A 20,621-nucleotide genomic window follows, 5' to 3' on the forward strand; every position below is an offset into this window, starting at 1 on the left:
GCCAACCAGGTATTAATAGCAGAGTGACTCCACTGCCACGCCCTTTCACGCTGGACCTGCGCTTGTGATCAAGAGGCTGCACGCCAGTCCCATAGACCCGAGAGCCCAATTGAAAAGGTGCTTATTTCTCTCTTTATTTCTCTCGCTATTTCTTGCTGTTTTAGGCCGCTGACACGCCGCCTGCAGCCAAAGGACCAGCGCTGGAGTGCCCTTTGTCATTTTTACCAGCTGGCCATATTTTACAATCGAGCGTCAGAATACCAAACAGGTAAGAGTTAGGTCTGGGAATTGAGTCCACTTTCCATCGTGTGTCCCATAAAGCGGAAGTGTCCAGCCGAGTGCAAGCAGGTGCCTTTTGCCCGCGTGTGCTGGGACACTGCAGCTTTGGACGTGAGCCAACTTGCCCTTTTCAGTGGGCCAGTACCCGTGACTCCAGTGAGAGAAGAGGAAAAGAAAGAACTTTCCCCTTCTCTGTCGAGTGGCCCCAGTGGCCTAATGGATAAGGCACTGGCCTCCTAAGCCAGGGATTGTGGGTTCGAGTCCCATCTGGGGTGGTTCGTGGCATTTTGTTCACACTTCTGCCAAAGCATGCAAAAGGTTTTTGCGGTAGTAGGGGGTGGGCGCAGGCTAGTACTTTGCTGGGCGCTGTGAAGTCCAGAACGTGCTCTGCTGGTAGCAGACTTTAAATGCCGGGAGACTGCAGAGTGTAGCAACGCCTCATGTCAGCGAAGAGACACAGATGAGTGGTAAGAAAGACAGGGAAAATATGCTTTCTGGAATCAGAGCTCCTGCAGACAGGGCTCACTCTTCTGCCAGCTCCGACCTGCTCCGATGAAAACGAAATAAAAGAGCAAAGGCTGCGCACTTTGAACCAATTATTCGAAGCATCGTATTGAAATGAAATAAAAGGTTAACAGCCCTGGGTGGCATCAAAGTGGAATTTCCTGAATATGTCACCAATGCCATGCAATGCGCCTGTTGCACAGTATCACGCCTGTTGCCGGCCCTCGCGCGGGTGACTCTTTGGGATAGCAGAAAGTGGACGGAAGACTTTTAGGATGATAGTAAAAAAAACAGAAGCGAGCACATGACTTTATTTGCGACGATTGGCGAGTTTTGAATAAAATAGTGAAAATGAAGAAAAAGCGTCTTGCTGGAGAATGCGGGCATCGATCCCGCTACCTCTCGCATGCTAAGCGAGCGCTCTACCATCTGAGCTAATTCCCCTCCTCCTCGAAGGCTCTCGATACACTGCTTCAGAGCTGAAGCACAATCTCCGGCTCACACTTGCTTGGCTGTCCAGGGACCTGTAGTGCATAAAGCCCTTTCTCTTCATCTGCGGCAGAGGAAATCACAATCTCACCCCTTTGCCCAAAACAAAATACCTTCAGTGGAGCTACAAGTAAAGCTGCAGATGGCCATCCATTGCAACGAGGATTGGCCAACCAGGTATTAATAGCAGAGTGACTCCACTGCCACGCCCTTTCACGCTGGACCTGCGCTTGTGATCAAGAGGCTGCACGCCAGTCCCATAGACCCGAGAGCCCAATTGAAAAGGTGCTTGCTTCTCACTTTATTTCTCTCGCTATTTCTTGCTGTTTTAGGCCGCTGACACGCCGCCTGCAGCCAAAGGACCAGCGCTGGAGTGCCCTTTGTCATTTTTACCAGCTGGCCATATTTTACAATCGAGCGTCAGAATACCAAACAGGTAAGAGTTAGGTCTGGGAATTGAGTCCACTTTCCATCGTGTGTCCCATAAAGCGGAAGTGTCCAGCCGAGTGCAAGCAGGTGCCTTTTGCCCGCGTGTGCTGGGACACTGCAGCTTTGGACGTGAGCCAACTTGCCCTTTTCAGTGGGCCAGTACCCGTGACTCCAGTGAGAGAAGAGGAAAAGAAAGAACTTTCCCCTTCTCTGTCGAGTGGCCCCAGTGGCCTAATGGATAAGGCACTGGCCTCCTAAGCCAGGGATTGTGGGTTCGAGTCCCATCTGGGGTGGTTCGTGGCATTTTGTTCACACTTCTGCCAAAGCATGCAAAAGGTTTTTGCGGTAGTAGGGGGTGGGCGCAGGCTAGTACTTTGCTGGGCGCTGTGAAGTCCAGAACGTGCTCTGCTGGTAGCAGACTTTAAATGCCGGGAGACTGCAGAGTGTAGCAACGCCTCATGTCAGCGAAGAGACACAGATGAGTGGTAAGAAAGACAGGGAAAATATGCTTTCTGGAATCAGAGCTCCTGCAGACAGGGCTCACTCTTCTGCCAGCTCCGACCTGCTCCGATGAAAACGAAATAAAAGAGCAAAGGCTGCGCACTTTGAACCAATTATTCGAAGCATCGTATTGAAATGAAATAAAAGGTTAACAGCCCTGGGTGGCATCAAAGTGGAATTTCCTGAATATGTCACCAATGCCATGCAATGCGCCTGTTGCACAGTATCACGCCTGTTGCCGGCCCTCGCGCGGATGACTCTTTGGGATAGCAGAAAGTGGACGGAAGACTTTTAGGATGATAGTAAAAAAAACAGAAGCGAGCACATGACTTTATTTGCGACGATTGGCGAGTTTTGAATAAAATAGTGAAAATGAAGAAAAAGCGTCTTGCTGGAGAATGCGGGCATCGATCCCGCTACCTCTCGCATGCTAAGCGAGCGCTCTACCATCTGAGCTAATTCCCCTCCTCCTCGAAGGCTCTCGATACACTGCTTCAGAGCTGAAGCACAGTCTCCGGCTCACACTTGCTTGGCTGTCCAGGGACCTGTAGTGCATAAAGCCCTTTCTCTTCATCTGCCGCAGAGGAAATCACAATCTCACCCCTTTGCCCAAAACAAAATACCTTCAGTGGAGCTACAAGTAAAGCTGCAGATGGCCATCCATTGCAACGAGGATTGGCCAACCAGGTATTAATAGCAGAGTGACTCCACTCCCACGCCCTTTCACGCTGGACCTGCGCTTGTGATCAAGAGGCTGCACGCCAGTCCCATAGACCCGAGAGCCCAATTGAAAAGGTGCTTGCTTCTCACTTTATTTCTCTCGCTATTTCTTGCTGTTTTAGGCCGCTGACACGCCGCCTGCAGCCAAAGGACCAGCGCTGGAGTGCCCTTTGTCATTTTTACCAGCTGGCCATATTTTACAATCGAGCGTCAGAATACCAAACAGGTAAGAGTTAGGTCTGGGAATTGAGTCCACTTTCCATCGTGTGTCCCATAAAGCGGAAGTGTCCAGCCGAGTGCAAGCAGGTGCCTCTTGCCCGCGTGTGCTGGGACACTGCAGCTTTGGACGTGAGCCAACTTGCCCTTTTCAGTGGGCCAGTACCCGTGACTCCAGTGAGAGAAGAGGAAAAGAAAGAACTTTCCCCTTCTCTGTCGAGTTGCCCCAGTGGCCTAATGGATAAGGCACTGGCCTCCTAAGCCAGGGATTGTGGGTTCGAGTCCCATCTGGGGTGGTTCGTGGCATTTTGTTCACACTTCTGCCAAAGCATGCAAAAGGTTTTTGAGGTAGTAGGGGGTGGGCGCAGGCTAGTACTTTGCTGGGCGCTGTGAAGTCCAGAACGTGCTCTGCTGGTAGCAGACTTTAAATGCCGGGAGACTGCAGAGTGTAGCAACGCCTCATGTCAGCGAAGAGACACAGATGAGTGGTAAGAAAGACAGGGAAAATATGCTTTCTGGAATCAGAGCTCCTGCAGACAGGGCTCACTCTTCTGCCAGCTCCGACCTGCTCCGATGAAAACGAAATAAAAGAGCAAAGGCTGCGCACTTTGAACCAATTATTCGAAGCATCGTATTGAAATGAAATAAAAGGTTAACAGCCCTGGGTGGCATCAAAGTGGAATTTCCTGAATATGTCACCAATGCCATGCAATGCGCCTGTTGCACAGTATCACGCCTGTTGCCGGCCCTCGCGCGGTTGACTCTTTGGGATAGCAGAAAGTGGACGGAAGACTTTTAGGATGATAGTAAAAAAAACAGAAGCGAGCACATGACTTTATTTGCGACGATTGGCGAGTTTTGAATAAAATAGTGAAAATGAAGAAAAAGCGTCTTGCTGGAGAATGCGGGCATCGATCCCGCTACCTCTCGCATGCTAAGCGAGCGCTCTACCATCTGAGCTAATTCCCCTCCTCCTCGAAGGCTCTCGATACACTGCTTCAGAGCTGAAGCACAATCTCCGGCTCACACTTGCTTGGCTGTCCAGGGACCTGTAGTGCATAAAGCCCTTTCTCTTCATCTGCGGCAGAGGAAATCACAATCTCACCCCTTTGCCCAAAACAAAATACCTTCAGTGGAGCTACAAGTAAAGCTGCAGATGGCCATCCATTGCAACGAGGATTGGCCAACCAGGTATTAATAGCAGAGTGACTCCACTGCCACGCCCTTTCACGCTGGACCTGCGCTTGTGATCAAGAGGCTGCACGCCAGTCCCATAGACCCGAGAGCCCAATTGAAAAGGTGCTTGCTTCTCACTTTATTTCTCTCGCTATTTCTTGCTGTTTTAGGCCGCTGACACGCCGCCTGCAGCCAAAGGACCAGCGCTGGAGTGCCCTTTGTCATTTTTACCAGCTGGCCATATTTTACAATCGAGCGTCAGAATACCAAACAGGTAAGAGTTAGGTCTGGGAATTGAGTCCACTTTCCATCGTGTGTCCCATAAAGCGGAAGTGTCCAGCCGAGTGCAAGCAGGTGCCTTTTGCCCGCGTGTGCTGGGACACTGCAGCTTTGGACGTGAGCCAACTTGCCCTTTTCAGTGGGCCAGTACCCGTGACTCCAGTGAGAGAAGAGGAAAAGAAAGAACTTTCCCCTTCTCTGTCGAGTGGCCCCAGTGGCCTAATGGATAAGGCACTGGCCTCCTAAGCCAGGGATTGTGGGTTCGAGTCCCATCTGGGGTGGTTCGTGGCATTTTGTTCACACTTCTGCCAAAGCATGCAAAAGGTTTTTGCGGTAGTAGGGGGTGGGCGCAGGCTAGTACTTTGCTGGGCGCTGTGAAGTCCAGAACGTGCTCTGCTGGTAGCAGACTTTAAATGCCGGGAGACTGCAGAGTGTAGCAACGCCTCATGTCAGCGAAGAGACACAGATGAGTGGTAAGAAAGACAGGGAAAATATGCTTTCTGGAATCAGAGCTCCTGCAGACAGGGCTCACTCTTCTGCCAGCTCCGACCTGCTCCGATGAAAACGAAATAAAAGAGCAAAGGCTGCGCACTTTGAACCAATTATTCGAAGCATCGTATTGAAATGAAATAAAAGGTTAACAGCCCTGGGTGGCATCAAAGTGGAATTTCCTGAATATGTCACCAATGCCATGCAATGCGCCTGTTGCACAGTATCACGCCTGTTGCCGGCCCTCGCGCGGATGACTCTTTGGGATAGCAGAAAGTGGACGGAAGACTTTTAGGATGATAGTAAAAAAAACAGGATAAGGCACTGGCCTCCTAAGCCAGGGATTGTGGGTTCGAGTCCCATCTGGGGTGGTTCGTGGCATTTTGTTCACACTTCTGCCAAAGCATGCAAAAGGTTTTTGCGGTAGTAGGGGGTGGGCGCAGGCTAGTACTTTGCTGGGCGCTGTGAAGTCCAGAACGTGCTCTGCTGGTAGCAGACTTTAAATGCCGGGAGACTGCAGAGTGTAGCAACGCCTCATGTCAGCGAAGAGACACAGATGAGTGGTAAGAAAGACAGGGAAAATATGCTTTCTGGAATCAGAGCTCCTGCAGACAGGGCTCACTCTTCTGCCAGCTCCGACCTGCTCCGATGAAAACGAAATAAAAGAGCAAAGGCTGCGCACTTTGAACCAATTATTCGAAGCATCGTATTGAAATGAAATAAAAGGTTAACAGCCCTGGGTGGCATCAAAGTGGAATTTCCTGAATATGTCACCAATGCCATGCAATGCGCCTGTTGCACAGTATCACGCCTGTTGCCGGCCCTCGCGCGGATGACTCTTTGGGATAGCAGAAAGTGGACGGAAGACTTTTAGGATGATAGTAAAAAAAACAGAAGCGAGCACATGACTTTATTTGCGACGATTGGCGAGTTTTGAATAAAATAGTGAAAATGAAGAAAAAGCGTCTTGCTGGAGAATGCGGGCATCGATCCCGCTACCTCTCGCATGCTAAGCGAGCGCTCTACCATCTGAGCTAATTCCCCTCCTCCTCGAAGGCTCTCGATACACTGCTTCAGAGCTGAAGCACAGTCTCCGGCTCACACTTGCTTGGCTGTCCAGGGACCTGTAGTGCATAAAGCCCTTTCTCTTCATCTGCCGCAGAGGAAATCACAATCTCACCCCTTTGCCCAAAACAAAATACCTTCAGTGGAGCTACAAGTAAAGCTGCAGATGGCCATCCATTGCAACGAGGATTGGCCAACCAGGTATTAATAGCAGAGTGACTCCACTGCCACGCCCTTTCACGCTGGACCTGCGCTTGTGATCAAGAGGCTGCACGCCAGTCCCATAGACCCGAGAGCCCAATTGAAAAGGTGCTTGCTTCTCACTTTATTTCTCTCGCTATTTCTTGCTGTTTTAGGCCGCTGACACGCCGCCTGCAGCCAAAGGACCAGCGCTGGAGTGCCCTTTGTCATTTTTACCAGCTGGCCATATTTTACAATCGAGCGTCAGAATACCAAACAGGTAAGAGTTAGGTCTGGGAATTGAGTCCACTTTCCATCGTGTGTCCCATAAAGCGGAAGTGTCCAGCCGAGTGCAAGCAGGTGCCTTTTGCCCGCGTGTGCTGGGACACTGCAGCTTTGGACGTGAGCCAACTTGCCCTTTTCAGTGGGCCAGTACCCGTGACTCCAGTGAGAGAAGAGGAAAAGAAAGAACTTTCCCCTTCTCTGTCGAGTGGCCCCAGTGGCCTAATGGATAAGGCACTGGCCTCCTAAGCCAGGGATTGTGGGTTCGAGTCCCATCTGGGGTGGTTCGTGGCATTTTGTTCACACTTCTGCCAAAGCATGCAAAAGGTTTTTGCGGTAGTAGGGGGTGGGCGCAGGCTAGTACTTTGCTGGGCGCTGTGAAGTCCAGAACGTGCTCTGCTGGTAGCAGACTTTAAATGCCGGGAGACTGCAGAGTGTAGCAACGCCTCATGTCAGCGAAGAGACACAGATGAGTGGTAAGAAAGACAGGGAAAATATGCTTTCTGGAATCAGAGCTCCTGCAGACAGGGCTCACTCTTCTGCCAGCTCCGACCTGCTCCGATGAAAACGAAATAAAAGAGCAAAGGCTGCGCACTTTGAACCAATTATTCGAAGCATCGTATTGAAATGAAATAAAAGGTTAACAGCCCTGGGTGGCATCAAAGTGGAATTTCCTGAATATGTCACCAATGCCATGCAATGCGCCTGTTGCCGGCCCTCGCGCGGATGACTCTTTGGGATAGCAGAAAGTGGACGGAAGACTTTTAGGATGATAGTAAAAAAAACAGAAGCGAGCACATGACTTTATTTGCGACGATTGGCGAGTTTTGAATAAAATAGTGAAAATGAAGTAAAAGCGTCTTGCTGGAGAATGCGGGCATCGATCCCGCTACCTCTCGCATGCTAAGCGAGCGCTCTACCATCTGAGCTAATTCCCCTCCTCCTCGAAGGCTCTCGATACACTGCTTCAGAGCTGAAGCACAGTCTCCGGCTCACACTTGCTTGGCTGTCCAGGGACCTGTAGTGCATAAAGCCCTTTCTCTTCATCTGCCGCAGAGGAAATCACAATCTCACCCCTTTGCCCAAAACAAAATACCTTCAGTGGAGCTACAAGTAAAGCTGCAGATGGCCATCCATTGCAACGAGGATTGGCCAACCAGGTATTAATAGCAGAGTGACTCCACTGCCACGCCCTTTCACGCTGGACCTGCGCTTGTGATCAAGAGGCTGCACGCCAGTCCCATAGACCCGAGAGCCCAATTGAAAAGGTGCTTGCTTCTCACTTTATTTCTCTCGCTATTTCTTGCTGTTTTAGGCCGCTGACACGCCGCCTGCAGCCAAAGGACCAGCGCTGGAGTGCCCTTTGTCATTTTTACCAGCTGGCCATATTTTACAATCGAGCGTCAGAATACCAAACAGGTAAGAGTTAGGTCTGGGAATTGAGTCCACTTTCCATCGTGTGTCCCATAAAGCGGAAGTGTCCAGCCGAGTGCAAGCAGGTGCCTTTTGCCCGCGTGTGCTGGGACACTGCAGCTTTGGACGTGAGCCAACTTGCCCTTTTCAGTGGGCCAGTACCCGTGACTCCAGTGAGAGAAGAGGAAAAGAAAGAACTTTCCCCTTCTCTGTCGAGTGGCCCCAGTGGCCTAATGGATAAGGCACTGGCCTCCTAAGCCAGGGATTGTGGGTTCGAGTCCCATCTGGGGTGGTTCGTGGCATTTTGTTCACACTTCTGCCAAAGCATGCAAAAGGTTTTTGCGGTAGTAGGGGGTGGGCGCAGGCTAGTACTTTGCTGGGCGCTGTGAAGTCCAGAACGTGCTCTGCTGGTAGCAGACTTTAAATGCCGGGAGACTGCAGAGTGTAGCAACCCCTCATGTCAGCGAAGAGACACAGATGAGTGGTAAGAAAGACAGGGAAAATATGCTTTCTGGAATCAGAGCTCCTGCAGACAGGGCTCACTCTTCTGCCAGCTCCGACCTGCTCCGATGAAAACGAAATAAAAGAGCAAAGGCTGCGCACTTTGAACCAATTATTCGAAGCATCGTATTGAAATGAAATAAAAGGTTAACAGCCCTGGGTGGCATCAAAGTGGAATTTCCTGAATATGTCACCAATGCCATGCAATGCGCCTGTTGCACAGTATCACGCCTGTTGCCGGCCCTCGCGCGGATGACTCTTTGGGATAGCAGAAAGTGGACGGAAGACTTTTAGGATGATAGTAAAAAAAACAGAAGCGAGCACATGACTTTATTTGCGACGATTGGCGAGTTTTGAATAAAATAGTGAAAATGAAGAAAAAGCGTCTTGCTGGAGAATGCGGGCATCGATCCCGCTACCTCTCGCATGCTAAGCGAGCGCTCTACCATCTGAGCTAATTCCCCTCCTCCTCGAAGGCTCTCGATACACTGCTTCAGAGCTGAAGCACAGTCTCCGGCTCACACTTGCTTGGCTGTCCAGGGACCTGTAGTGCATAAAGCCCTTTCTCTTCATCTGCCGCAGAGGAATTCACAATCTCACCCCTTTGCCCAAAACAAAATACCTTCAGTGGAGCTACAAGTAAAGCTGCAGATGGCCATCCATTGCAACGAGGATTGGCCAACCAGGTATTAATAGCAGAGTGACTCCACTGCCACGCCCTTTCACGCTGGACCTGCGCTTGTGATCAAGAGGCTGCACGCCAGTCCCATAGACCCGAGAGCCCAATTGAAAAGGTGCTTGCTTCTCACTTTATTTCTCTCGCTATTTCTTGCTGTTTTAGGCCGCTGACACGCCGCCTGCAGCCAAAGGACCAGCGCTGGAGTGCCCTTTGTCATTTTTACCAGCTGGCCATATTTTACAATCGAGCGTCAGAATACCAAACAGGTAAGAGTTAGGTCTGGGAATTGAGTCCACTTTCCATCGTGTGTCCCATAAAGCGGAAGTGTCCAGCCGAGTGCAAGCAGGTGCCTTTTGCCCGCGTGTGCTGGGACACTGCAGCTTTGGACGTGAGCCAACTTGCCCTTTTCAGTGGGCCAGTACCCGTGACTCCAGTGAGAGAAGAGGAAAAGAAAGAACTTTCCATTTCTCTGTCGAGTTGCCCCAGTGGCCTAATGGATAAGGCACTGGCCTCCTAAGCCAGGGATTGTGGGTTCGAGTCCCATCTGGGGTGGTTCGTGGCATTTTGTTCACACTTCTGCCAAAGCATGCAAAAGGTTTTTGCGGTAGTAGGGGGTGGGCGCAGGCTAGTACTTTGCTGGGCGCTGTGAAGTCCAGAACGTGCTCTGCTGGTAGCAGACTTTAAATGCGGGAGACTGCAGAGTGTAGCAACCCCTCATGTCAGCGAAGAGACACAGATGAGTGGTAAGAAAGACAGGGAAAATATGCTTTCTGGAATCAGAGCTCCTGCAGACAGGGCTCACTCTTCTGCCAGCTCCGACCTGCTCCGATGAAAACGAAATAAAAGAGCAAAGGCTGCGCACTTTGAACCAATTATTCGAAGCATCGTATTGAAATGAAATAAAAGGTTAACAGCCCTGGGTGGCATCAAAGTGGAATTTCCTGAATATGTCACCAATGCCATGCAATGCGCCTGTTGCACAGTATCACGCCTGTTGCCGGCCCTCGCGCGGGTGACTCTTTGGGATAGCAGAAAGTGGACGGAAGACTTTTAGGATGATAGTAAAAAAAACAGAAGCGAGCACATGACTTTATTTGCGACGATTGGCGAGTTTTGAATAAAATAGTGAAAATGAAGAAAAAGCGTCTTGCTGGAGAATGCGGGCATCGATCCCGCTACCTCTCGCATGCTAAGCGAGCGCTCTACCATCTGAGCTAATTCCCCTCCTCCTCGAAGGCTCTCGATACACTGCTTCAGAGCTGAAGCACAGTCTCCGGCTCACACTTGCTTGGCTGTCCAGGGACCTGTAGTGCATAAAGCCCTTTCTCTTCATCTGCCGCAGAGGAAATCACAATCTCACCCCTTTGCCCAAAACAAAATACCTTCAGTGGAGCTACAAGTAAAGCTGCAGATGGCCATCCATTGCAACGAGGATTGGCCAACCAGGTATTAATAGCAGAGTGACTCCACTGCCACGCCCTTTCACGCTGGACCTGCGCTTGTGATCAAGAGGCTGCACGCCAGTCCCATAGACCCGAGAGCCCAATTGAAAAGGTGCTTGCTTCTCACTTTATTTCTCTCGCTATTTCTTGCTGTTTTAGGCCGCTGACACGCCGCCTGCAGCCAAAGGACCAGCGCTGGAGTGCCCTTTGTCATTTTTACCAGCTGGCCATATTTTACAATCGAGCGTCAGAATACCAAACAGGTAAGAGTTAGGTCTGGGAATTGAGTCCACTTTCCATCGTGTGTCCCATAAAGCGGAAGTGTCCAGCCGAGTGCAAGCAGGTGCCTTTTGCCCGCGTGTGCTGGGACACTGCAGCTTTGGACGTGAGCCAACTTGCCCTTTTCAGTTAGCCAGTACCCGTGACTCCAGTGAGAGAAGAGGAAAAGAAAGAACTTTCCCCTTCTCTGTCGAGTGGCCCCAGTGGCCTAATGGATAAGGCACTGGCCTCCTAAGCCAGGGATTGTGGGTTCGAGTCCCATCTGGGGTGGTTCGTGGCATTTTGTTCACACTTCTGCCAAAGCATGCAAAAGGTTTTTGCGGTAGTAGGGGGTGGGCGCAGGCTAGTACTTTGCTGGGCGCTGTGAAGTCCAGAACGTGCTCTGCTGGTAGCAGACTTTAAATGCCGGGAGACTGCAGAGTGTAGCAACGCCTCATGTCAGCGAAGAGACACAGATGAGTGGTAAGAAAGACAGGGAAAATATGCTTTCTGGAATCAGAGCTCCTGCAGACAGGGCTCACTCTTCTGCCAGCTCCGACCTGCTCCGATGAAAACGAAATAAAAGAGCAAAGGCTGCGCACTTTGAACCAATTATTCGAAGCATCGTATTGAAATGAAATAAAAGGTTAACAGCCCTGGGTGGCATCAAAGTGGAATTTCCTGAATATGTCACCAATGCCATGCAATGCGCCTGTTGCACAGTATCACGCCTGTTGCCGGCCCTCGCGCGGATGACTCTTTGGGATAGCAGAAAGTGGACGGAAGACTTTTAGGATGATAGTAAAAAAAACAGAAGCGAGCACATGACTTTATTTGCGACGATTGGCGAGTTTTGAATAAAATAGTGAAAATGAAGTAAAAGCGTCTTGCTGGAGAATGCGGGCATCGATCCCGCTACCTCTCGCATGCTAAGCGAGCGCTCTACCATCTGAGCTAATTCCCCTCCTCCTCGAAGGCTCTCGATACACTGCTTCAGAGCTGAAGCACAGTCTCCGGCTCACACTTGCTTGGCTGTCCAGGGACCTGTAGTGCATAAAGCCCTTTCTCTTCATCTGCCGCAGAGGAAATCACAATCTCACCCCTTTGCCCAAAACAAAATACCTTCAGTGGAGCTACAAGTAAAGCTGCAGATGGCCATCCATTGCAACGAGGATTGGCCAACCAGGTATTAATAGCAGAGTGACTCCACTGCCACGCCCTTTCACGCTGGACCTGCGCTTGTGATCAAGAGGCTGCACGCCAGTCCCATAGACCCGAGAGCCCAATTGAAAAGGTGCTTGCTTCTCACTTTATTTCTCTCGCTATTTCTTGCTGTTTTAGGCCGCTGACACGCCGCCTGCAGCCAAAGGACCAGCGCTGGAGTGCCCTTTGTCATTTTTACCAGCTGGCCATATTTTACAATCGAGCGTCAGAATACCAAACAGGTAAGAGTTAGGTCTGGGAATTGAGTCCACTTTCCATCGTGTGTCCCATAAAGCGGAAGTGTCCAGCCGAGTGCAAGCAGGTGCCTTTTGCCCGCGTGTGCTGGGACACTGCAGCTTTGGACGTGAGCCAACTTGCCCTTTTCAGTGGGCCAGTACCCGTGACTCCAGTGAGAGAAGAGGAAAAGAAAGAACTTTCCCCTTCTCTGTCGAGTGGCCCCAGTGGCCTAATGGATAAGGCACTGGCCTCCTAAGCCAGGGATTGTGGGTTCGAGTCCCATCTGGGGTGGTTCGTGGCATTTTGTTCACACTTCTGCCAAAGCATGCAAAAGGTTTTTGCGGTAGTAGGGGGTGGGCGCAGGCTAGTACTTTGCTGGGCGCTGTGAAGTCCAGAACGTGCTCTGCTGGTAGCAGACTTTAAATGCCGGGAGACTGCAGAGTGTAGCAACCCCTCATGTCAGCGAAGAGACACAGATGAGTGGTAAGAAAGACAGGGAAAATATGCTTTCTGGAATCAGAGCTCCTGCAGACAGGGCTCACTCTTCTGCCAGCTCCGACCTGCTCCGATGAAAACGAAATAAAAGAGCAAAGGCTGCGCACTTTGAACCAATTATTCGAAGCATCGTATTGAAATGAAATAAAAGGTTAACAGCCCTGGGTGGCATCAAAGTGGAATTTCCTGAATATGTCACCAATGCCATGCAATGCGCCTGTTGCACAGTATCACGCCTGTTGCCGGCCCTCGCGCGGATGACTCTTTGGGATAGCAGAAAGTGGACGGAAGACTTTTAGGATGATAGTAAAAAAAACAGAAGCGAGCACATGACTTTATTTGCGACGATTGGCGAGTTTTGAATAAAATAGTGAAAATGAAGAAAAAGCGTCTTGCTGGAGAATGCGGGCATCGATCCCGCTACCTCTCGCATGCTAAGCGAGCGCTCTACCATCTGAGCTAATTCCCCTCCTCCTCGAAGGCTCTCGATACACTGCTTCAGAGCTGAAGCACAGTCTCCGGCTCACACTTGCTTGGCTGTCCAGGGACCTGTAGTGCATAAAGCCCTTTCTCTTCATCTGCCGCAGAGGAATTCACAATCTCACCCCTTTGCCCAAAACAAAATACCTTCAGTGGAGCTACAAGTAAAGCTGCAGATGGCCATCCATTGCAACGAGGATTGGCCAACCAGGTATTAATAGCAGAGTGACTCCACTGCCACGCCCTTTCACGCTGGACCTGCGCTTGTGATCAAGAGGCTGCACGCCAGTCCCATAGACCCGAGAGCCCAATTGAAAAGGTGCTTGCTTCTCACTTTATTTCTCTCGCTATTTCTTGCTGTTTTAGGCCGCTGACACGCCGCCTGCAGCCAAAGGACCAGCGCTGGAGTGCCCTTTGTCATTTTTACCAGCTGGCCATATTTTACAATCGAGCGTCAGAATACCAAACAGGTAAGAGTTAGGTCTGGGAATTGAGTCCACTTTCCATCGTGTGTCCCATAAAGCGGAAGTGTCCAGCCGAGTGCAAGCAGGTGCCTTTTGCCCGCGTGTGCTGGGACACTGCAGCTTTGGACGTGAGCCAACTTGCCCTTTTCAGTGGGCCAGTACCCGTGACTCCAGTGAGAGAAGAGGAAAAGAAAGAACTTTCCCTTTCTCTGTCGAGTTGCCCCAGTGGCCTAATGGATAAGGCACTGGCCTCCTAAGCCAGGGATTGTGGGTTCGAGTCCCATCTGGGGTGGTTCGTGGCATTTTGTTCACACTTCTGCCAAAGCATGCAAAAGGTTTTTGCGGTAGTAGGGGGTGGGCGCAGGCTAGTACTTTGCTGGGCGCTGTGAAGTCCAGAACGTGCTCTGCTGGTAGCAGACTTTAAATGCGGGAGACTGCAGAGTGTAGCAACCCCTCATGTCAGCGAAGAGACACAGATGAGTGGTAAGAAAGACAGGGAAAATATGCTTTCTGGAATCAGAGCTCCTGCAGACAGGGCTCACTCTTCTGCCAGCTCCGACCTGCTCCGATGAAAACGAAATAAAAGAGCAAAGGCTGCGCACTTTGAACCAATTATTCTAAGCATCGTATTGAAATGAAATAAAAGGTTAACAGCCCTGGGTGGCATCAAAGTGGAATTTCCTGAATATGTCACCAATGCCATGCAATGCGCCTGTTGCACAGTATCACGCCTGTTGCCGGCCCTCGCGCGGGTGACTCTTTGGGATAGCAGAAAGTGGACGGAAGACTTTTAGGATGATAGTAAAAAAAACAGAAGCGAGCACATGACTTTATTTGCGACGATTGGCGAGTTTTGAATAAAATAGTGAAAATGAAGAAAAAGCGTCTTGCTGGAGAATGCGGGCATCGATCCCGCTACCTCTCGCATGCTAAGCGAGCGCTCTACCATCTGAGCTAATTCCCCTCCTCCTCGAAGGCTCTCGATACACTGCTTCAGAGCTGAAGCACAGTCTCCGGCTCACACTTGCTTGGCTGTCCAGGGACCTGTAGTGCATAAAGCCCTTTCTCTTCATCTGCCGCAGAGGAAATCACAATCTCACCCCTTTGCCCAAAACAAAATACCTTCAGTGGAGCTACAAGTAAAGCTGCAGATGGCCATCCATTGCAACGAGGATTGGCCAACCAGGTATTAATAGCAGAGTGACTCCACTGCCACGCCCTTTCACGCTGGACCTGCGCTTGTGATCAAGAGGCTGCACGCCAGTCCCATAGACCCGAGAGCCCAATTGAAAAGGTGCTTATTTCTCTCTTTATTTCTCTCGCTATTTCTTGCTGTTTTAGGCCGCTGACACGCCGCCTGCAGCCAAAGGACCAGCGCTGGAGTGCCCTTTGTCATTTTTACCAGCTGGCCATATTTTACAATCGAGCGTCAGAATACCAAACAGGTAAGAGTTAGGTCTGGGAATTGAGTCCACTTTCCATCGTGTGTCCCATAAAGCGGAAGTGTCCAGCCGAGTGCAAGCAGGTGCCTTTTGCCCGCGTGTGCTGGGACACTGCAGCTTTGGACGTGAGCCAACTTGCCCTTTTCAGTGGGCCAGTACCCGTGACTCCAGTGAGAGAAGAGGAAAAGAAAGAACTTTCCCCTTCTCTGTCGAGTGGCCCCAGTGGCCTAATGGATAAGGCACTGGCCTCCTAAGCCAGGGATTGTGGGTTCGAGTCCCATCTGGGGTGGTTCGTGGCATTTTGTTCACACTTCTGCCAAAGCATGCAAAAGGTTTTTGCGGTAGTAGGGGGTGGGCGCAGGCTAGTACTTTGCTGGGCGCTGTGAAGTCCAGAACGTGCTCTGCTGGTAGCAGACTTTAAATGCCGGGAGACTGCAGAGTGTAGCAACGCCTCATGTCAGCGAAGAGACACAGATGAGTGGTAAGAAAGACAGGGAAAATATGCTTTCTGGAATCAGAGCTCCTGCAGACAGGGCTCACTCTTCTGCCAGCTCCGACCTGCTCCGATGAAAACGAAATAAAAGAGCAAAGGCTGCGCACTTTGAACCAATTATTCGAAGCATCGTATTGAAATGAAATAAAAGGTTAACAGCCCTGGGTGGCATCAAAGTGGAATTTCCTGAATATGTCACCAATGCCATGCAATGCGCCTGTTGCACAGTATCATGCCTGTTGCCGGCCCTCGCGCGGGTGACTCTTTGGGATAGCAGAAAGTGGACGGAAGACTTTTAGGATGATAGTAAAAAAAACAGAAGCGAGCACATGACTTTATTTGCGACGATTGGCGAGTTTTGAATAAAATAGTGAAAATGAAGAAAAAGCGTCTTGCTGGAGAATGCGGGCATCGATCCCGCTACCTCTCGCATGCTAAGCGAGCGCTCTACCATCTGAGCTAATTCCCCTCCTCCTCGAAGGCTCTCGATACACTGCTTCAGAGCTGAAGCACAATCTCCGGCTCACACTTGCTTGGCTGTCCAGGGACCTGTAGTGCATAAAGCCCTTTCTCTTCATCTGCGGCAGAGGAAATCACAATCTCACCCCTTTGCCCAAAACAAAATACCTTCAGTGGAGCTACAAGTAAAGCTGCAGATGGCCATCCATTGCAACGAGGATTGGCCAACCAGGTATTAATAGCAGAGTGACTCCACTGCCACGCCCTTTCACGCTGGACCTGCGCTTGTGATCAAGAGGCTGCACGCCAGTCCCATAGACCCGAGAGCCCAATTGAAAAGGTGCTTGCTTCTCACTTTATTTCTCTCGCTATTTCTTGCTGTTTTAGGCCGCTGACACGCCGCCTGCAGCCAAAGGACCAGCGCTGGAGTGCCCTTTGTCATTTTTACCAGCTGGCCATATTTTACAATCGAGCGTCAGAATACCAAACAGGTAAGAGTTAGGTCTGGGAATTGAGTCCACTTTCCATCGTGTGTCCCATAAAGCGGAAGTGTCCAGCCGAGTGCAAGCAGGTGCCTTTTGCCCGCGTGTGCTGGGACACTGCAGCTTTGGACGTGAGCCAACTTGCCCTTTTCAGTGGGCCAGTACCCGTGACTCCAGTGAGAGAAGAGGAAAAGAAAGAACTTTCCCCTTCTCTGTCGAGTGGCCCCAGTGGCCTAATGGATAAGGCACTGGCCTCCTAAGCCAGGGATTGTGGGTTCGAGTCCCATCTGGGGTGGTTCGTGGCATTTTGTTCACACTTCTGCCAAAGCATGCAAAAGGTTTTTGCGGTAGTAGGGGGTGGGCGCAGGCTAGTACTTTGCTGGGCGCTGTGAAGTCCAGAACGTGCTCTGCTGGTAGCAGACTTTAAATGCCGGGAGACTGCAGAGTGTAGCAACGCCTCATGTCAGCGAAGAGACACAGATGAGTGGTAAGAAAGACAGGGAAAATATGCTTTCTGGAATCAGAGCTCCTGCAGACAGGGCTCACTCTTCTGCCAGCTCCGACCTGCTCCGATGAAAACGAAATAAAAGAGCAAAGGCTGCGCACTTTGAACCAATTATTCGAAGCATCGTATTGAAATGAAATAAAAGGTTAACAGCCCTGGGTGGCATCAAAGTGGAATTTCCTGAATATGTCACCAATGCCATGCAATGCGCCTGTTGCACAGTATCACGCCTGTTGCCGGCCCACGCGCGGATGACTCTTTGGGATAGCAGAAAGTGGACGGAAGACTTTTAGGATGATAGTAAAAAAAACAGAAGCGAGCACATGACTTTATTTGCGACGATTGGCGAGTTTTGAATAAAATAGTGAAAATGAAGAAAAAGCGTCTTGCTGGAGAATGCGGGCATCGATCCCGCTACCTCTCGCATGCTAAGCGAGCGCTCTACCATCTGAGCTAATTCCCCTCCTCCTCGAAGGCTCTCGATACACTGCTTCAGAGCTGAAGCACAGTCTCCGGCTCACACTTGCTTGGCTGTCCAGGGACCTGTAGTGCATAAAGCCCTTTCTCTTCATCTGCCGCAGAGGAAATCACAATCTCACCCCTTTGCCCAAAACAAAATACCTTCAGTGGAGCTACAAGTAAAGCTGCAGATGGCCATCCATTGCAACGAGGATTGGCCAACCAGGTATTAATAGCAGAGTGACTCCACTCCCACGCCCTTTCACGCTGGACCTGCGCTTGTGATCAAGAGGCTGCACGCCAGTCCCATAGACCCGAGAGCCCAATTGAAAAGGTGCTTGCTTCTCACTTTATTTCTCTCGCTATTTCTTGCTGTTTTAGGCCGCTGACACGCCGCCTGCAGCCAAAGGACCAGCGCTGGAGTGCCCTTTGTCATTTTTACCAGCTGGCCATATTTTACAATCGAGCGTCAGAATACCAAACAGGTAAGAGTTAGGTCTGGGAATTGAGTCCACTTTCCATCGTGTGTCCCATAAAGCGGAAGTGTCCAGCCGAGTGCAAGCAGGTGCCTCTTGCCCGCGTGTGCTGGGACACTGCAGCTTTGGACGTGAGCCAACTTGCCCTTTTCAGTGGGCCAGTACCCGTGACTCCAGTGAGAGAAGAGGAAAAGAAAGAACTTTCCCCTTCTCTGTCGAGTTGCCCCAGTGGCCTAATGGATAAGGCACTGGCCTCCTAAGCCAGGGATTGTGGGTTCGAGTCCCATCTGGGGTGGTTCGTGGCATTTTGTTCACACTTCTGCCAAAGCATGCAAAAGGTTTTTGAGGTAGTAGGGGGTGGGCGCAGGCTAGTACTTTGCTGGGCGCTGTGAAGTCCAGAACGTGCTCTGCTGGTAGCAGACTTTAAATGCCGGGAGACTGCAGAGTGTAGCAACGCCTCATGTCAGCGAAGAGACACAGATGAGTGGTAAGAAAGACAGGGAAAATATGCTTTCTGGAATCAGAGCTCCTGCAGACAGGGCTCACTCTTCTGCCAGCTCCGACCTGCTCCGATGAAAACGAAATAAAAGAGCAAAGGCTGCGCACTTTGAACCAATTATTCGAAGCATCGTATTGAAATGAAATAAAAGGTTAACAGCCCTGGGTGGCATCAAAGTGGAATTTCCTGAATATGTCACCAATGCCATGCAATGCGCCTGTTGCACAGTATCACGCCTGTTGCCGGCCCTCGCGCGGGTGACTCTTTGGGATAGCAGAAAGTGGACGGAAGACTTTTAGGATGATAGTAAAAAAAACAGAAGCGAGCACATGACTTTATTTGCGACGATTGGCGAGTTTTGAATAAAATAGTGAAAATGAAGAAAAAGCGTCTTGCTGGAGAATGCGGGCATCGATCCCGCTACCTCTCGCATGCTAAGCGAGCGCTCTACCATCTGAGCTAATTCCCCTCCTCCTCGAAGGCTCTCGATACACTGCTTCAGAGCTGAAGCACAATCTCCGGCTCACACTTGCTTGGCTGTCCAGGGACCTGTAGTGCATAAAGCCCTTTCTCTTCATCTGCGGCAGAGGAAATCACAATCTCACCCCTTTGCCCAAAACAAAATACCTTCAGTGGAGCTACAAGTAAAGCTGCAGATGGCCATCCATTGCAACGAGGATTGGCCAACCAGGTATTAATAGCAGAGTGACTCCACTGCCACGCCCTTTCACGCTGGACCTGCGCTTGTGATCAAGAGGCTGCACGCCAGTCCCATAGACCCGAGAGCCCAATTGAAAAGGTGCTTGCTTCTCACTTTATTTCTCTCGCTATTTCTTGCTGTTTTAGGCCGCTGACACGCCGCCTGCAGCCAAAGGACCAGCGCTGGAGTGCCCTTTGTCATTTTTACCAGCTGGCCATATTTTACAATCGAGCGTCAGAATACCAAACATGTAAGAGTTAGGTCTGGGAATTGAGTCCACTTTCCATCGTGTGTCCCATAAAGCGGAAGTGTCCAGCCGAGTGCAAGCAGGTGCCTTTTGCCCGCGTGTGCTGGGACACTGCAGCTTTGGACGTGAGCCAACTTGCCCTTTTCAGTGGGCCAGTACCCGTGACTCCAGTGAGAGAAGAGGAAAAGAAAGAACTTTCCCCTTCTCTGTCGAGTGGCCCCAGTGGCCTAATGGATAAGGCACTGGCCTCCTAAGCCAGGGATTGTGGGTTCGAGTCCCATCTGGGGTGGTTCGTGGCATTTTGTTCACACTTCTGCCAAAGCATGCAAAAGGTTTTTGCGGTAGTAGGGGGTGGGCGCAGGCTAGTACTTTGCTGGGCGCTGTGAAGTCCAGAACGTGCTCTGCTGGTAGCAGACTTTAAATGCCGGGAGACTGCAGAGTGTAGCAACGCCTCATGTCAGCGAAGAGACACAGATGAGTGGTAAGAAAGACAGGGAAAATATGCTTTCTGGAATCAGAGCTCCTGCAGACAGGGCTCACTCTTCTGCCAGCTCCGACCTGCTCCGATGAAAACGAAATAAAAGAGCAAAGGCTGCGCACTTTGAACCAATTATTCGAAGCATCGTATTGAAATGAAATAAAAGGTTAACAGCCCTGGGTGGCATCAAAGTGGAATTTCCTGAATATGTCACCAATGCCATGCAATGCGCCTGTTGCACAGTATCACGCCTGTTGCCGGCCCTCGCGCGGATGACTCTTTGGGATAGCAGAAAGTGGACGGAAGACTTTTAGGATGATAGTAAAAAAAACAGGATAAGGCACTGGCCTCCTAAGCCAGGGATTGTGGGTTCGAGTCCCATCTGGGGTGGTTCGTGGCATTTTGTTCACACTTCTGCCAAAGCATGCAAAAGGTTTTTGCGGTAGTAGGGGGTGGGCGCAGGCTAGTACTTTGCTGGGCGCTGTGAAGTCCAGAACGTGCTCTGCTGGTAGCAGACTTTAAATGCCGGGAGACTGCAGAGTGTAGCAACGCCTCATGTCAGCGAAGAGACACAGATGAGTGGTAAGAAAGACAGGGAAA

The 20,621-nt window shown here is 50.6% G+C and overlaps 27 non-coding genes across 27 annotated transcripts; 14 read left to right on the top strand and 13 right to left on the bottom strand.

Annotated features, from left to right (window-relative positions):
* The first annotated feature begins 481 nt into the window (after window positions 1-481).
* Window positions 482-554, top strand: TRNAR-CCU (transfer RNA arginine (anticodon CCU)). Its single transcript has one exon. It is a non-coding gene; the product is annotated as a tRNA-Arg (tRNA).
* Window positions 555-1,154: 600 nt separating this feature from the next.
* TRNAA-AGC (transfer RNA alanine (anticodon AGC)) lies at window positions 1,155-1,227 on the bottom strand. Its single transcript has one exon. It is a non-coding gene; the product is annotated as a tRNA-Ala (tRNA).
* Window positions 1,228-1,921: 694 nt separating this feature from the next.
* On the top strand, window positions 1,922-1,994 carry TRNAR-CCU (transfer RNA arginine (anticodon CCU)). The gene has a single exon. It is a non-coding gene; the product is annotated as a tRNA-Arg (tRNA).
* Window positions 1,995-2,594: 600 nt separating this feature from the next.
* On the bottom strand, window positions 2,595-2,667 carry TRNAA-AGC (transfer RNA alanine (anticodon AGC)). The gene has a single exon. It is a non-coding gene; the product is annotated as a tRNA-Ala (tRNA).
* Window positions 2,668-3,361: 694 nt separating this feature from the next.
* Window positions 3,362-3,434, top strand: TRNAR-CCU (transfer RNA arginine (anticodon CCU)). The gene has a single exon. It is a non-coding gene; the product is annotated as a tRNA-Arg (tRNA).
* Window positions 3,435-4,034: 600 nt separating this feature from the next.
* On the bottom strand, window positions 4,035-4,107 carry TRNAA-AGC (transfer RNA alanine (anticodon AGC)). The gene has a single exon. It is a non-coding gene; the product is annotated as a tRNA-Ala (tRNA).
* A 694-nt stretch (window positions 4,108-4,801) lies between these two features.
* Window positions 4,802-4,874, top strand: TRNAR-CCU (transfer RNA arginine (anticodon CCU)). Its single transcript has one exon. It is a non-coding gene; the product is annotated as a tRNA-Arg (tRNA).
* Window positions 4,875-6,053: 1,179 nt separating this feature from the next.
* TRNAA-AGC (transfer RNA alanine (anticodon AGC)) lies at window positions 6,054-6,126 on the bottom strand. Its single transcript has one exon. It is a non-coding gene; the product is annotated as a tRNA-Ala (tRNA).
* Window positions 6,127-6,820: 694 nt separating this feature from the next.
* TRNAR-CCU (transfer RNA arginine (anticodon CCU)) lies at window positions 6,821-6,893 on the top strand. The gene has a single exon. It is a non-coding gene; the product is annotated as a tRNA-Arg (tRNA).
* A 581-nt stretch (window positions 6,894-7,474) lies between these two features.
* TRNAA-AGC (transfer RNA alanine (anticodon AGC)) lies at window positions 7,475-7,547 on the bottom strand. Its single transcript has one exon. It is a non-coding gene; the product is annotated as a tRNA-Ala (tRNA).
* Window positions 7,548-8,241: 694 nt separating this feature from the next.
* Window positions 8,242-8,314, top strand: TRNAR-CCU (transfer RNA arginine (anticodon CCU)). The gene has a single exon. It is a non-coding gene; the product is annotated as a tRNA-Arg (tRNA).
* Window positions 8,315-8,914: 600 nt separating this feature from the next.
* On the bottom strand, window positions 8,915-8,987 carry TRNAA-AGC (transfer RNA alanine (anticodon AGC)). The gene has a single exon. It is a non-coding gene; the product is annotated as a tRNA-Ala (tRNA).
* A 694-nt stretch (window positions 8,988-9,681) lies between these two features.
* Window positions 9,682-9,754, top strand: TRNAR-CCU (transfer RNA arginine (anticodon CCU)). The gene has a single exon. It is a non-coding gene; the product is annotated as a tRNA-Arg (tRNA).
* A 599-nt stretch (window positions 9,755-10,353) lies between these two features.
* TRNAA-AGC (transfer RNA alanine (anticodon AGC)) lies at window positions 10,354-10,426 on the bottom strand. Its single transcript has one exon. It is a non-coding gene; the product is annotated as a tRNA-Ala (tRNA).
* A 694-nt stretch (window positions 10,427-11,120) lies between these two features.
* On the top strand, window positions 11,121-11,193 carry TRNAR-CCU (transfer RNA arginine (anticodon CCU)). Its single transcript has one exon. It is a non-coding gene; the product is annotated as a tRNA-Arg (tRNA).
* Window positions 11,194-11,793: 600 nt separating this feature from the next.
* Window positions 11,794-11,866, bottom strand: TRNAA-AGC (transfer RNA alanine (anticodon AGC)). The gene has a single exon. It is a non-coding gene; the product is annotated as a tRNA-Ala (tRNA).
* Window positions 11,867-12,560: 694 nt separating this feature from the next.
* On the top strand, window positions 12,561-12,633 carry TRNAR-CCU (transfer RNA arginine (anticodon CCU)). The gene has a single exon. It is a non-coding gene; the product is annotated as a tRNA-Arg (tRNA).
* A 600-nt stretch (window positions 12,634-13,233) lies between these two features.
* On the bottom strand, window positions 13,234-13,306 carry TRNAA-AGC (transfer RNA alanine (anticodon AGC)). The gene has a single exon. It is a non-coding gene; the product is annotated as a tRNA-Ala (tRNA).
* Window positions 13,307-14,000: 694 nt separating this feature from the next.
* On the top strand, window positions 14,001-14,073 carry TRNAR-CCU (transfer RNA arginine (anticodon CCU)). The gene has a single exon. It is a non-coding gene; the product is annotated as a tRNA-Arg (tRNA).
* Window positions 14,074-14,672: 599 nt separating this feature from the next.
* Window positions 14,673-14,745, bottom strand: TRNAA-AGC (transfer RNA alanine (anticodon AGC)). Its single transcript has one exon. It is a non-coding gene; the product is annotated as a tRNA-Ala (tRNA).
* A 694-nt stretch (window positions 14,746-15,439) lies between these two features.
* TRNAR-CCU (transfer RNA arginine (anticodon CCU)) lies at window positions 15,440-15,512 on the top strand. The gene has a single exon. It is a non-coding gene; the product is annotated as a tRNA-Arg (tRNA).
* Window positions 15,513-16,112: 600 nt separating this feature from the next.
* On the bottom strand, window positions 16,113-16,185 carry TRNAA-AGC (transfer RNA alanine (anticodon AGC)). The gene has a single exon. It is a non-coding gene; the product is annotated as a tRNA-Ala (tRNA).
* Window positions 16,186-16,879: 694 nt separating this feature from the next.
* TRNAR-CCU (transfer RNA arginine (anticodon CCU)) lies at window positions 16,880-16,952 on the top strand. The gene has a single exon. It is a non-coding gene; the product is annotated as a tRNA-Arg (tRNA).
* Window positions 16,953-17,552: 600 nt separating this feature from the next.
* On the bottom strand, window positions 17,553-17,625 carry TRNAA-AGC (transfer RNA alanine (anticodon AGC)). The gene has a single exon. It is a non-coding gene; the product is annotated as a tRNA-Ala (tRNA).
* A 694-nt stretch (window positions 17,626-18,319) lies between these two features.
* TRNAR-CCU (transfer RNA arginine (anticodon CCU)) lies at window positions 18,320-18,392 on the top strand. Its single transcript has one exon. It is a non-coding gene; the product is annotated as a tRNA-Arg (tRNA).
* Window positions 18,393-18,992: 600 nt separating this feature from the next.
* On the bottom strand, window positions 18,993-19,065 carry TRNAA-AGC (transfer RNA alanine (anticodon AGC)). The gene has a single exon. It is a non-coding gene; the product is annotated as a tRNA-Ala (tRNA).
* Window positions 19,066-19,759: 694 nt separating this feature from the next.
* Window positions 19,760-19,832, top strand: TRNAR-CCU (transfer RNA arginine (anticodon CCU)). The gene has a single exon. It is a non-coding gene; the product is annotated as a tRNA-Arg (tRNA).
* Window positions 19,833-20,621: the final 789 nt, after the last annotated feature.

This window comes from Ambystoma mexicanum, chromosome 5q, assembly GCF_040938575.1.
Source record: "Ambystoma mexicanum isolate Mex_15411 chromosome 5q, UKY_AmexF1_1, whole genome shotgun sequence".
NCBI classification, from domain to species: domain Eukaryota; kingdom Metazoa; phylum Chordata; class Amphibia; order Caudata; family Ambystomatidae; genus Ambystoma; species Ambystoma mexicanum.